This window comes from Dermacentor silvarum, chromosome 10, assembly GCF_013339745.2.
Source record: "Dermacentor silvarum isolate Dsil-2018 chromosome 10, BIME_Dsil_1.4, whole genome shotgun sequence".
Classification (NCBI taxonomy): Eukaryota; Metazoa; Arthropoda; class Arachnida; order Ixodida; family Ixodidae; genus Dermacentor; species Dermacentor silvarum.
The window spans coordinates 131,348,410-131,363,658 of record NC_051163.1 but is presented as its reverse complement, the minus strand read 5'-3'; the positions used below and the strand labels follow the sequence as shown (position 1 = coordinate 131,363,658).

The window sequence follows — 15,249 nt, the reverse complement described above, 5'->3', positions numbered from 1 at the left end:
TATGTGCTCTGCCTTCTGTTTCTTTTTTCAACTTTTTTAAAAAGTTTTTTCTCGGCTGCTGCCTTGAGAACAGTGTCTGGAAAGCCGGCCACCTGTAGACGCTTAATCTGCTTATGAAAATTTTGCGCCATTCAATGATGGCAGCTTCTATTCAGGGCATTGTTGATGCAAAAGGTGGCGATGTCACGCTTCTCTAGTTTAGAGTGGGACGACTCGAATGGTAGAAGCTGTTTCTGGGTACGAGGCGCATACATCCAGAAACGTGACCATTGTTAGAGAAGGTTAGTTTTAAGTCCAAAAACCTAATTGCATTGTCTGATGCCAGTGCTTTCGTAAAATTTAGCCTTCGTGCACGCTCTGAATAAGCTAAAAATATCGCTTGAAACCAATTCTAGTTCCAAATGGTCCTTCAGGTTTAACAAGATCAAAAATCATCGACATACCTGAAGACCTTGACTACCCTATCGTCATTTATAGAGCTGCTCAGAACTTTGTGAACTTTTGAAAGAGAAATGTAGCATAAGACGGGCGCTACACTGGACTCTAAGCAGATGCCATTCTCTTGCACAAACAATTCATCCTGAAATTCCACAATCGTTCGCGATAGGTACATGGTCAGAAGTTCCAGGAAAGAATCAATAGGAACACCGCAGGCGTTCTGGAACGAAACTGCCCCGTTTTCTTCGATGAGCTCCCGCACAGCTAACAACAAATCAGCATGTGGCACTGAATAAAACAAGTCCTCTGCGTGTAAGGAGAACGCCTTGTTGGCCAAAGGACTGTTTTTCACGCAGAAAGTTCACCACACACTCCGAAGAAGTGGCAGAAAACGAATCAGCTACAACGAGTGTTTTTAGCCAGCGTTGCAAGTAAAGGCCTACCGACTGCTGTCAGGTTCCCTTCTCTGTCACAATGGCTCTAAGCGGGCAGTCAACCTTATGAGTCTTAGCGCAAAGAAGACAGTCAGTTTGTCCGTCTTCGTTTTGCGTGCCTCCTTTACTAGCTTACCCATGTTAAGGTCACTCAGAAGCTTGATAGCCGTTGTCTATGTTTCGCGGGTTCTTGGGTAACCTTTTTAAAGTTCTTTGCAACCGCTTGCATAGCTTTTTCTGAGAAAATTCGCGGGAAGGGCAAGAAACCCGCCTTCTTTATCAGCCTGTAGTTAGCTGAGGTTCTGCTCACGAAAATTGCGAACAACGCCATGTGTTAATGTGTTCCTCTGTTATGTGAACAAAGTGTTAGTGTACCCTCGTTAAATAAGAGAAAGCTTATTTAGAAAAGTGTGGTTACTAGATGTCATTTTGTGTTTTTTTTTTGCTTTGATATTCACGTGGTATGTACGACGCATGCGCGCTCTGGCTTCCCTGCGAACATCTGTATCGTTGTTTTGATTAAACTTGTTGCTAGTCCCAGCGTGTGTCCGTCTACTTCGCTCGCGGTGTTTCAGTTTTAAAGGCTGGCTTCCATTGTTTTGTAGTGAAGAAGAACAACAGGGAGCAAGCAGTAGTGGGGGGCTCTCGTAGATGTAGGGCGTGAGCGCAGATCACGAGCTCTTAGCGCCGAGACCGTTGCTCTCTTGCGACTGTACTGGTTTTTCGCCTGCCGCTTGCCGTCAGTAAATCTCCTTATCAAAGTGGTGGAGGTGTTGGGTACCCTCTTCAAACCTGGAACTCCGAAGCCGGACGTTGCCCACCACTGCTCCGACAATGCCTGATGACGCCACCCAGCAAGACGCGACCCAAGCTCCATCGGTCATCGTGTCAAGCGTGCTGCGCCAGCGCGATCCCGCTTTTTTTAGCGGCACCGATGACCATGACGTAGAAGATTGGCTATCGTCGTTTGAAAGGGTGAGCGCGCACAACAAGTGGGACGACGCTACGAAACTACGCAACGTCCTGTTCTACCTAACACACGTCGCAAACCTCTGGTTTCGTAACCATGAGTCAGACTTCGCCAATTGGACGACTTTCAAGACAAGCTTAGCGGAAGTGTTCGGTCGCCCCGCAGTGCCCAAGCTTCGCGCTGAACAGCGTCTACGCGGACGTGCGCAGCAGCAGGGCGAGAACTTCACGAGCTATATTGAAGACGTCATTGACTTGTGCAAGCGCGTGAATCCTTCTGATTGAGCAAGACAGGATAAAGTACATCATGAAAGGCATAGACGACGACGCCTTTCAGATGTTTCTGGCCAAAGACCCACGCACCGTGTCTGAACTCGTGACCTTCTGCCAGAGCTTCGACGAACTACGTAAGCAGCGCGTCCTAGCTCGGCGGTAGACGTCAACAGACGATTCCCTCGCTGCGTTGACCATCGGCGGCGACCACACGGCGCTCCTGTCACAGAATAAGGAGCTTGTGCGTGAGGAAGTTGCTCGACAGCTTTCATTTTTTCCGAACGCGCAAGTGCCTACGCCTGGGCTGACTCCAACCATCCGACAGGTGATACAGGAGCAGGTTACCGAGGCTTTGCCGTCTGCCTTTCAGCCAACTGGTGTCACCGCGCCGCTATCATTTGTGGTGCCGTCTGCTGCTCCTCCGACTCCTGTTGCCGCGCCTCTGACGTATGCGGATGCCGTCATGAAGCCACGTCCTCAACCAGTACTGACCCCTCAATCACCAATTCGACCACCAGCGACGGCGCTTTTCGGGGCGCAGCCACAGTACGCAAATCCTTGGCGCACTGCAGACAACCGCCCGATCTGCTATGCTTGCGGAATTCCGGGTCATGTTGCGCGCTTTTGTCGCCGACGCTTCGCGGCGACTACGAGCACGCCGAGATATCCAGACTACTCCTTCCGACCTCCCTATCGCACGCAGCCAGAACGAGAGCCTGAAACATGTGCCCGTGATCACCAGCCCACTTCCGATGCCCAACCTTTTGCTGCTCGTCGGTCCCCCTCACCGCGCCGCCGTTCTCTTTCGCCTATGCGTCGCTGGTCCAATACTGGTGAGGCGGAAAACTGACTACCGCAGCTTCTGAGGCACGAGCTGCGCCGTCGTCAGTCTGTCTAAGTCCTCGCTTGTTCCCCGCCAATGTTATTGAAGTGTTTGTTGACGGTGTACGAACTCTTGCGCTTGTGGACACCGGCGCCGCTATTTCTGTAATGAGCCATACGTTTTGCCGTTCTATCCGTAAAGTGACGACGCCACCTTCAGGATTTTCTCTCCGTACTGCGAGCGCACAATATATTCAACCCGTTGCAGCATGTACGGCCAGGGTGCTCATACAAGACGTGATCTACAGCGTTGAGTTCCTTGTGCTGGCCTCGTGTTCCCATGACCTGATCCTCGGGTGCGATTTTTTGTCCCGTAACCACGCTGTTATCGACTGCGCTCGTGCTCAGGTAGAGCTCGCTATGTTTCCTGACACGCCTTCCAACCATGTGGCCGGTCCTGGGGATAGAAAGCTTGTCGTCACCGCCAATATTGACCTGCCACCTCAGAGTGCCGTCATTGTTCCCGTTTCCTCTGCCGCCCTTTCCGACGCCACCGTTCTGTTCACGCCATCTGACTTGGTTCGTCGCCGCCACAATACGTCACTGCCTTTTGCCATCCCCGCGCTTCATCAGGACAATACCGGACTACTTGTTTGCAACCCCAACTCAGCCCCTCTGACTTTGTACCGAAATGAAACGCTTGGCCACGTTCAGCCTGTAGACGCTGCTGTATCGTACCCCTTGACCCCTCTGAGCCTGAGACTCAGTATCCGACGAACGCCCTGATCCCTCACCTTGCGTCCGACGCCGTGCTCCCGGATTTTTCACCGTCCCATCGACACAGACCTCGACCCGGCTTTACGGACGCAGCTTCTTGCCTTTCTACACGAGTTCCGCACTTAGTTTGATTTACCGCAAGCGTCACTACGCCGAACTAATGCGGTTGTTCCCACGATTGACACTGGGCCTCACGCTCCTTTGCGACAGCGCCCCTACCGTGTGTCACCTGCGGAACGTCGTGCCATTACGGAGCAGGTTGACGTCATGCTTCAGCGCGGAGTCATTACGCCTTCTTGCAGCCCCTGGTCCTCTCCTGTTGTACTGGTCAAAAAGAAAGATGGCTCTGTAAGGAAGATGACGAACAATGACGCAGAGTCAGCAGCATCGGCAGCATCAAGCGCGCAGCAGAAGCTCGAGCGAGAGGACTGTGCTCGGTGCATCCTACGACCCGCTGTCGCTACGAACCCCAATAAATCTCCTTTATAAGTGGTGGAGCCGTGCTGGGTAACGTTCCACTCTACCATCCTGGAACTTCGTTCGCGGACGCTACCCTCTGCCATGCCGGACGCCGACCAGCAGATCTTCCATCGCCACCCGTCCCTTGCGCTGGCACCGTTCGCCAGCGGGAACCTCCCATCTTCAGCGGAACCGACGACAACAACGTTGAAGAGTGGCTGTCATCTTAAGAACGGGTGAGCGTTCACAACAAATGGAATGACTCGGACAAGCTGGCTTAAGTATCCTTCTATCTTGCGGGCGTCGCCAGTCTCTGGTTCAGGAATCATGAGAGGGATATCCGAATGTGGTCGGCGTTCAAGACGTCGATTACCGAAGTATTTGACCGACCCGCCGTCAGGATACTCCGAGCCGAGCAGCGTTTGCGTACACGCGCACAGGACACGGGTGAGACGTTCACCAGCTATATAGAAGACGTCCTCGATTTGTGCAGGCGCGTGAACGCTGCCATGACGGAAACGGAAAAGATTAAGCACGTCATGAAGGGAATCGATGATGACGCGTTCCAGATGCTTCTGGCCAAGGACCCGCGCACTGTTGGCGACTTTATCAGCGTGTGCCAGAGCTATGATGAATTGCGAAAGCAGCGAGCTCTGACAAGGCGACATCCCACACCTAATGCGGCGTCACTCTGCAGCCTGACCACCGGCCCTGAACAAGCCTCCTTGATAGCCCAAATCAAAGATTTCGTCCGCGAAGAAGTCGCCCGACAGCTGTCTCTGGTGTCCATCACACCGGAGTCTGCCAGCACTTTGCCGTCTCCTCTCCGTAATGTGATCCATGAAGAGGTCACGAAAGCGCTGCCAGCTGTTCACCAGCAGGATGCCGTGGCTACACCGTTAACTTATGCTGCGGTTGCTGCAATGGACCCTCGCAGTGCGCCCGTACCACGTTTCAAGCAGCCTGTGCACCGCCCTCCTCCTCCCGCTCCCTGGGCCAGCACTTACCTAAATATGCTTAAAATGCATATTTTATACATTTATCTGGATAAGGATCCGCACAGCTATCTTCGAGACGTTTTTACAAAACGTTTTCTAGCCGTTTTAGCAAGATGATAGCTTAAAACAGCTTAACAAGACGCCTTCAAGCCGTCCTCCGCAAAGACGTCTCCAAGACGTACATATAAAGACGTCTTGCAGTCGTCTTGAATAGTTTTAGACGTTCTAGTTCGTTTTGGCTGGTCCAAGACGACTACAAAACGTCTTGTGTTCAGTGGGTTATGTGCGCTAACGCGTTCATACTCGGCCAGCCAGTCTTCCAGATCCTCCAGTCTTCAGTGCCACTGAAGACTGGAGGATCACGCTGACGAAGTACCCCAGAGCACACGACAGATGTGGGAGAGGGAGCAGCTCGCGAGGGGCCGGCGTCCTCCGCCTTTGCGAAGGAAGATGGTAGCGTACGGTTGTGAAGTTACAAGACGTTGAAGGGGACGACCCAGCACCTCCACCAAATGCAACAAGCGTATTCTTCAGTTAGACTTTACGAAGCGGTTAAACAAGCTGTCTCCTTGAAAACCGACCGAGCGCGAACCACTTGATCGTCAACGTCTTCTTCCAGGTTGGCATATAGCTCGGGCCGATGTGCTCCGGTACAATAGATATATTGTGAGACAACGGTTAGGTTGCAAGTCTCTGCTTTATTGTCCCGAGCCAAAGACCCACAGCGATCGTCTCCAGTCGTGATGATGAGTATGTACAGATGAGAAGATGAAGCGTAAATATAATGCCCACAATATATATATATATATATATATATATTGCAACTGACCGTGGTTTGCTTCGCACCACCTTCAGTTGCACTCAACTCCTCGAAGAGGCAGGACGTTTGTCGAGTTCGCTCCTGAACAACATTTTACAACATGGTGAACTCGGTTTATGTCATGCATCTGTGAACTCAAAGAGATGCGAAGCAACGCTTACGCATTTCTCTAGCATTTACCGCTAAATCGGAACTGAACTTTAATTTTGTGAGTTCTCTAAATTTTCCATTGTTATATGTCTACTAGGGGACATTCAGTAAGGGCAGAAATTCGCAAGTTGTCCATAAAACAGGCTATTCGCCGGGTTTTAAAACAGTCCTGCGCAAATGAGGACGCTCGCCTCGCGCGCTGCGTGCGTTTGTTGGCTTGCACACTGTGGGCCAAGTGGAACCTTTCTGGCGGCCCACGTGCCATCAGTGCAGGACCAATAAATGCTGCTCAAGGTTCCGGAAGGGAGAAAAAAGAACACAGAAAACAAACACCTCTCCGTTCTCGTCCTCTGACGCAGCTGTTCGAACGTCGCAGCCATGCGAAAAAAACAAGTCACGCGCGTTCGTCGGAACGGGCGGATGTTTGACCCCGTGCAGCGCAGTGGCAGCTTTCGCTGTAGCAAACCGGTTGTGCTGAGCTGGTTAACCTCCCTGCCTTTCCTTCTCCACTCTTTCCTTCCTTCCTTCGCTGACTAAGTGGAAGCAGCGTAGAACAAAGCAGCGTAGAGAAGTAGCATGGCGACGCTTGAAAAGTAGGGTGCAATGTTATCGCTATAGACGCGTCTTCTCCCAACACCTCTTGCCTGACCCGAAAATAGTGACCTCGAAAAGCGAGCGTGCATCCGTGAAAAATTGCTTGCCGCAGCCATCCGAAGACATTCCTTCACGCTCTTTTCGATTACCGGTAAGTGCACTTTATTCCATTCTTCACTTTCCGCTGAAACTCGGCTGTCCGACGTGGGGAATTAATTACTACGTATGTTAACTCGGCAACATAAACTACCATTACGACTAAATATCCTGTCCTGATTGCTAAATCAATCAGAGGGAGCATCATGCATGCGAGATGCTTCGAAATAAAAGCATTTAAATCCGGTGCGGCCAGCGCACCCTTCAAGACCGCAAGTCGACACGCCATCCTTCGATATTCTTTGCTGACGTGTTCTTGCTTTTGTATGCTCCTTGTATTTGCCTCGATATAAAACACTAAAACTAAACTTTTTAATATTGGCACCAAGAATTTCCATTTGTATACTTATATAGCAAGCCGGTGTCGGCTACCAAGCATAGGTGCTAAGATATACTTAGCAGCTATACTGAGTTGGACACTTCAATAAAGATGTTGGTTTAAAATTCATAGCTTGTCTCCAGAGCTAATTACGCAATACAACTATTTCGCGGGAATTGTGGTTGTCTGCAAGAAAAAAATGCTTCCTGAAACCTTCATCCGTGAAGCATCATGCATATATCAGTGGAGCAGTTAATGATGGCTGATATCATCTTCAGTGAGAGGCGCACACAAGTCACAGTTGAACGATTTGTTTATTATTCACACAATTCGCACTCGTTGATTACTCGATGGAGAGTGAAAATGCAAAAATACGTAAGCAATTGTCATTCATAACTCTAATTGGTACATATGTAGCAAACGTTAGCGCCAGATTGTCTCAAATATACGCCGAATTTTCTAGCCGTCGCAAGCTGCTGACGCAGCACACTCGACTATTTCCCGTTTTATGTGGAACTGCTTACATTTAGTATCCTACTAAACGGTAAACAAAGTGAGTCACTAATTGTGTTCGAAGAGCAGCAGCATCGTAAAACTACTCACGAGCGTGCACATAGGAAGTAACTTTTTTCTTTTCTTTTTGCGCTCCTCATTTCGACCGTTCGATTTTTGTTCTCAATTTCTAACAAATTAGTGGTATACATGGCTGGGACGAAGATACAGGAGAAAACCACCATCCGCATTCTGGGCGTGTGGGTCCAGTCAAACAAAGATGCACCGTCAACCTCCACCGCATTCAGACATCCGTAAAACAGGTGTCTAGAATGATCAGAAGAGTCACTAGCACAAAGTTGGGAATGAGAGAAAACGACACAATTCGGCTTCTCAAAAGTCTTATCGAAAGTACAATCCTATACAGTCTTCCCTTGCTAAAGACGGAGATAGACTCCATAGAAACCTGTCTGCGGGGACCTTACAAAACGGCCCTGCAAGTTTCCCAAAAGACCTCAACGAAACTCATTATGGCCCTTGGAGTCTCGAATATACCTTCGACGAACTCATGGAGGCACAGCTCAATGTGCAACAGTTAAGGCTCACCCAGTCAGCAAAGGGACGAGACGCCCTACGCAGACTGGGCTTCCGAGACTGCGTGAAACTCCAGAACAGACAGGCAGGCCTGACAACTACCCAGAGAGAAAAAAAAATCACGGTTTCTCCAGTCCCCAAAGCGATGGACCCCGTCCTAAACCCGGGATGCAGAGAAGCTAGGGCCAAGCACTACAAGAAAACATATGAGGGCAGGAGTAACACATACTACACTGACGCCACAGTACACAGAACACGTACACCGCGGTTTCCAGCCACAGTCATTGATAGCAGTTACAAAGAAGTCACGAGCACCACAGCGCGGGCCCACAATATCGGCGAGGCCAAGGAGACAGCCATCGCTACGACTATTGCAGCGCACACAAGCACAACTGAGGCAGCCCAAATCCTGGCGGACTCGATGCAGGCGTGTAGAAACTACCGAAACGGTAGGGTCTACGTGGCAGCCGCCAAGATAATAAATAAACACAAGGGCCTTAGCGAAATCAAACTCATCTGGATACCAGGTCATACTGGCATCGGGGGAAATGAACTCGCCCACATGGTGGTCACTGCGCACGCAACATACCAATGCCACCGCGACGGTGTGGCGAGCATCAAACTCGAACCGATAGACTGGAGCAGAATATCACAGGAGAGCTCGAATTAAGTTCGCCCCAACCCATAGGAAACTAAGTAAAACGGAACAAGTCACTTGGAGGAGGTTGCAAACTAAAGATTGCCCGCACCTGCATCTCCTTCACAAAATAGATAAAGAGAGATATCCAGATGAGTGGTGCGGGACCGAGCCCACGCTGGACCACATCACGTGGGAATGCGCCAAGGCTCCTCAAGACAACACTCACGAAACCACAACGCGAGAGGGATGGGAGGCCCTGCTCTCCAGCTCGGAGGAGGCGGCCCAGAGAGCTACCACACTCCAGGCCAGCCGCAGAGCAACGCCAGTGGAGCCCTAGAATAGGCCACGATCAACCTGAAGACCGCTCGTCCTATTTTAAATGCGAATGCATTTCTTAGTCGGGGCATGTCAGGCGTCTGTCGGTGTCGCGCGCCGGCAGGTGTTATCTCTCCGCTCTCACTCCCTCTCCCATAGCAACAGCTGCGGGCGCGGGCGCTTATCCTCGCCTCTAGCAACCGCAGCAAGTGGTGCGGGCGGAGTAGCGGAGAGTGAGTGGAGAGGAGGAGCGCGCTCTGGCATGTGAGGGCGCTTGCATCGCGGGAACTTTAGGGAACTCGGCGGAGCTCCCGCGTGTGTGGAGAGAGTGTAGGAGAGGGTAGGTGCATCCTTCTCTCGCTTTTCGCTCTCTCTCCTCCCTGCGCCCCACTCTCCCGTTCGGTCGCTCGCACGTATATATAAATGGAGTAAAGCGCGCGCCTCACTCTCGACCGTTCGCTGGCTGGGCGCCTCTCAAGGCGATGGCAGAAGTCAGTGAAGGCGAATGTCTGACGGCAACGGTACCCCTAGCAAGAAGTGTAATACAATCCAATCCGAGCATTACACCTCTCGCTGGAGGTAACGTCACTGCAGTAGCTTCAACGTCATCATCAACCGGAGGAGAAGAAGCGGAAGACGAGGCTGCGAAGCGAAGAGCGCGTGATGCCGAATGCAAGCGAGCGAAGCGAGCTGCCGATACCGAACTCCGTGCTCGGGAAGCCGCTGCGAAACGCCAACGCCGAGCCGAAGGTCCGGAAATGTGTGCTCGATACGCCGCTGTGAGACGTCAACGGCGAGCCGAGAACGCTGAAGTTCGTGTTCGAGACGCGGCGGAGAAACGTCAACAGGCGCTGATGAATGTGTAAATAAATGGTTGCGGTATAAATCCCCGTCTCGTCATTAATTTACGCCATTAAAATTACTACGCCGTGTACTCTCGGCGCAAGAAATGCATTCGCATTTCCTCACGATTCCCTTCGGGGAGGCGGGGGAATTTTTTTACAATAAATGTTTTCTACTACTACTCTCAATTTCTATGGCGCTTAAAAAACTGCAGATATAAACTGGCTGTCATACCTTTAACCATAATCATATACATAAAATATACATAAAAGAAAAGTGACCAAGAAGACTTTGTTCGGATACAAAAGTGACGGGGGGAACCATCGCTTCAGAAATAATCTTAACAGCACTCAACACAGCACGCGCAATCGCCAGTTCGTATTTCCTTAGCACCGAATACCCATGAGCATTAATATGCGCTTTGTCGATAAACGAAATCAATTTGTGCAGCTCCTCGGATATAGCTTCTCAAAAGGTTGAGAATAAACTGAAGCAAACAAAAAAGTAAGAAGAGAAAGAACACTTTCAAGGACAATCACATGTTCTAGCCGGAAAGTCGAAATTTTGTGCGCTCGAAGAGGATCACCATAGCGACCGTCTCTGAAGTGGGCGGAGCAGACGTCGTTTAGCAGTTCTGCCGGATTCGTTCGGTTTGCATAGCCTTGTCACGACCCGCATGTGAAAGAAATATTGAAAATGAAGATGTTTCGGTTCTTCTCTTTTGTCGTCGTAATTAAATGGAAGATAATTCCAGGACTGCCGTTAGTGTTACTACAAAAAAGAACACATTTTCATAATGAAAAGGGCATCACATAGGCTGCGTTTACAAAAAAGGCATGCCGTGGTGTGTTTTCTTGGCATATGGGGAAAAGAATGATTAGTTAATACCCACGTAGCATTCTCACTGGTATAACTTGTGAGACTGGTCCTATAGGAACCTCCAATGATCCGCTATTGGGCATAATGTGCATCAAGGACTTATAGTATACCGTGTTCAGCAAAGACACGAATGACACCAAGTTGAGGTTTACGGTGATGCAAAGACAGCTTCCTCATATTGGCAAAGCCTTTAGCGCAATTCAAAAAATACAGGGACGTGACAGAGACACACGATAGTGCTGTCTGGTGTCTCTGTCACGTCCATGTCTTTTTTGAAATAACGTAGGAGCTCTATGAGAGCTATACAGCTCTTCTAGAGCTCCTACGTTATAATTGTATGCTTTGTAAACACCTATTCTAAAGCAATTTTCGTAGATAATGCTTCTTGTACTTCCGAACACCTTAATACTCTGTACTAAACAGGCTTTGAGCCTGAAGGCTAAGAACCAATGAAGATTCTGTGTCATTTCTTTGGTAGAATCTCGGCGGTTAGATGGCGGCAACAGCTTTGTGATGAAGGGGTCTTAATTGTACCGCGTGTGCTAGCTAACGTTAACCAAACTAATTCAAAGAAAAAATGCAAAAGCGCGTTGCAAGTTGCAATTTGAAGACCTACCGTGTTCGGTCATCACAGGTCTGACGACCGAACACCGTAGGTACTATAATGGTATTTTGCACCGCGAATTTTAAGTCTTTCTTTTTTTTCTGAACAGCTTGGTTGACGTTAGGTAGGAGACCCTATATATCATGTTGCGTGCGGTTTTCTCTTCTTCAGAATTAAATTATAGTAGATTTACACTTGCCACGAAAAGTTTGTTCCCTTTTTATGGCAATATTCATCCACTATAGTTATCAGCTTAAGGCTCTTAGAGAAAGAGTTCTGTGACCATTAGCAACTCCTGGGTAGTGTTGCTCAGGTTACCTCTGTTCCAATGGTCCTTGGAACTGTCAAATGTATAAAAAAAAACTTAGAGGACGCTTAATCTTCGCTTTTAACAGTGGAACGCTGTAGCATTAAAAGATCCCTGACTGCTTCTCACGCTTCCCGGCAACCGCCGCTTATGTGACCTTAATGTTTACCTGCAAAAGCTGGCGGCGAATCCTATGCACAAAGGCGAGCTTTTTGGTTCTGTTTTTTTTCTTTCCCGCGCACGGCGGCCACCGCCGCTGACGCGGATACAGTGTGCTAGAATGTTTTACAGTGGGTCGAGCGGAGGCGCATCCTATTGCGCGTCGCGTACCCGCTTTGGAAAAAAGCAGCGGCGGCGCTGTGGTCGCCCGCACTTGAAGCGAGTGTGCGTCGCTTCTGCGTCTGCACGTTGTTTTTCAATGTCGTCGTCGCGGAACGTCGCTTCTTTCGCACCTTTTTCTGCGTCAGTGTTTTATTGCGATAGCAATTATATGGACACTTCAACCGGATTTCTGCCGTCGGCATCGCCATCGTCGTCGCCGTCGCCGTGAGGTTCCGTATAGATTCCAAGGGCGATAAAACCGTCGCCTGCGCGAGTGAAAGCGCGCGGGGACGCGCGCTATCAAAGAGAGCGAACGCACGGCGGAAAGCAAACGCGACCGTCGCGCGAAAGGCCGTGGGGGTCTGGGAGGGAGGGAGGGAGGCGGGGCGACGCTGTGCTGCTTCACCAAATGCTTATCTTTCAACCGGGCGCAAGGGGAACTTGCCACTCAATGCGGCAGCTGTCGTCGCCCGCACTTGAAGCGAGTGTGCGCCGCTTCTGCGTCTGCACGTTGTTTTTCGATGTCGTCGTCGTGGAACGTCGCTTCTTTCGCGCCTTTTTCTACGTCAGTGTTTATGATGCCACTGAAGCGGCGGTTTAAACACTGTTACGCGCCAGGCAGCGCAACTGGCTATGCAAGAACAGCCCAGGAGCGCAAGTTATCGCTTTTTAAGGCTCCGAAAGATGAACACCAAAGGCTTCCTCATATTGGCAAAACCTTTAGCGCAATTCAAAAAAGACAGGGACGTGACAAAGACACACGATAGTGCTGTCCTGTGTCTCTGTCACGTCCGTGCCTTATTTAAATTGCGCTAAAGGCTTTGCCAATATGAGGAAACCGTACCAACTAGCCAAAGAATCAGCCTTGTTGAACCAAAGGCTTGTTTGGCAGCGAAATCTCCACAGGCTTGACAATCCGTTGGACCCTGATTGAGCTGTTTGTGAACTGCATTTAGAGCCGCATTTTATCTTCAGGCATTATGTCCACATGATCAATGAAACTGAAGTTATAATTCCGAGGGGGACCCCAACGCTTGCTCCACTTTTATATTAAAGGGTAAACAAGTCTCACCCATTGTGGTTCCTCAGTGGTTACGGTGTTGGGCTGCTGAGCACGAGGTCGCGGGATCGAATCCCGGCCACGGCGGCCGCATTTCGATGGGGGCGAAATGCAGCAAACACCCGTGTACTTGGATTTAGGTGCACGTTAAAGAACCCCGAAGTAGTCCCAATTAATCTGGAGTCCCCCACTAGGGCATGTCTCATAATCAGATCGTCGTTTTCGCACGTATAACCGAATAATTTCATTTCATTTTTTTCTCTCAATATGTACGGCGTGGCGCGCGAGAAAAGGCAATTTTCGCTGTGATGCCATCAATGTAATCTCTGGTTGTGCACGAGTAGCGTCAGTAATGTTTTCGATAACAAACAATCCAATGCTTAAACGTCGCTGAAAAATGCCTGACAAATTTTGCATCTTTCAACGTCCTTTCAGTTTACCTTCAGTAAAAAAAAAAACTTGCGCAGTACATAAAAAATACAATTTTGGGGTTGCACGGGCCCAAGCCATGATATGACTATAAGACATGCCGTATGAATTTTGAACACCTGGGGTTCATTAACCTGCCACAAACGCACGCCACATTGGAGTACTTGCATTTCGCCCCGATCGAAATGCGGCCGGGATTGATCCAGCGCTATCGGGCGCAACGCCAAAGCCAATGACCCGCCACGGCTGGGTGTACGTCACTTAATAGCACGGTTACCGCACTGTTGCTTATTGCAGCTAAAACCACGCTCGTTTCCTTCTGACCCTCCAGGATGCAAGATGGTCGTGATACTCACGCCGGAGAACGCCTCGTCCGCGCTGAAGACAGCCGCCTTCGCTACGCTGTTCCTGGTAGGCTGGGTTGAGCTGGGCCGCAAGACAACCAGGATCTACGGTCGCGTGCGAGGCACAACAATGCTCGACCTCGCTCAGCTGGTGAGGCACGGGACTTACGTCTTGTATTTGTCTCATACGTAAGAACTCTATTCTCAACCTAACGTTTCCAGAAACTGAGCGTACTGTCAGGCATTTGTGCAAGTCTACCTTTCCCGCTGACGGCTTTAAACTTACTCGAATGATTACTGCATTTTCTGAAAAATGAATCTTTATAATCTTCACGTCAGTGTGCGCAATTTTTGCCTCCGCCTCAGCCTGCTTATTTCCAGCTATTCCACAATGGCTAGGAATTCACTGTAGCACGATTGAGACATCTCAGCAAACAAAGTCATCATGTCGCAAACCAGAGGACTATATGCGCTTTTGTCATCCATATAATTGCTTCTGAGTTGCAGCGCCGGTTTTGAGCTGGTATGTGCCATCAACGCCTTGCTCCATAACTTCATCAAAACCTCTATAGCGCGGCAATGGGACAACCCCGAGCATCAGCAAGAGCGCCTTTACAGACTTGACGCTGGTTTGCGATTCCGGCTTCCACTTCGGATGCGGAGAGGCCAGGAAACACCCATCCATCGATTACGGCTCGGCGTCTCGCTGATACCTTCACAAGAAAGGACGAGAACGTAACGTAGCGTGTGCCCTCAGTATGCGGCCGAGCGAAGGGCACCTAAGTGTAATGTTGACTGTTTAGACTCTCGCCACTATTCGGGAAGAAAATATTTTAGGCGCGTGAAGAGCTAACCTTCCGCAACGCACCATAAAATCACTTTTGAACTTTCTGTGTGAGACGGGCTTAGACGTTCCTCTCTAGGACCTGTGAAAACAGGACTTTTGAGAAGTGAAGAAAGTGCGAAATGTGTTTACGCGATGACGCTTTGTGTGGACAATATTACTCCTGCGTGTAGTGTGTCTAAAGCGTATTGGACAACGTGTGTAAATAGTAGCTCATTGTACCATATCATAATTACCTGCCACCTACCTCTCCCGGTATCTCTCAGTTCCCCTGACTACCAGTGAGGAGTAGCGGGCTAGGCCTCCTTTCTCTTCATTAAAATCGACTCCTCCTCATACTGCATTTGCGTACTTTTACCGCAGCGAGA

General features: G+C 49.8%; 1 protein-coding gene across 3 annotated transcripts in view; it reads left to right on the top strand.

Moving 5' to 3' along the window:
* LOC119431857 (ATP-binding cassette sub-family C member 2-like) overlaps positions 1–15,249 on the top strand; it is a 1,116,245-nt gene that overhangs the window by 333,850 nt on the left and 767,146 nt on the right. The gene's annotated exons all lie outside the window — the stretch shown is intronic.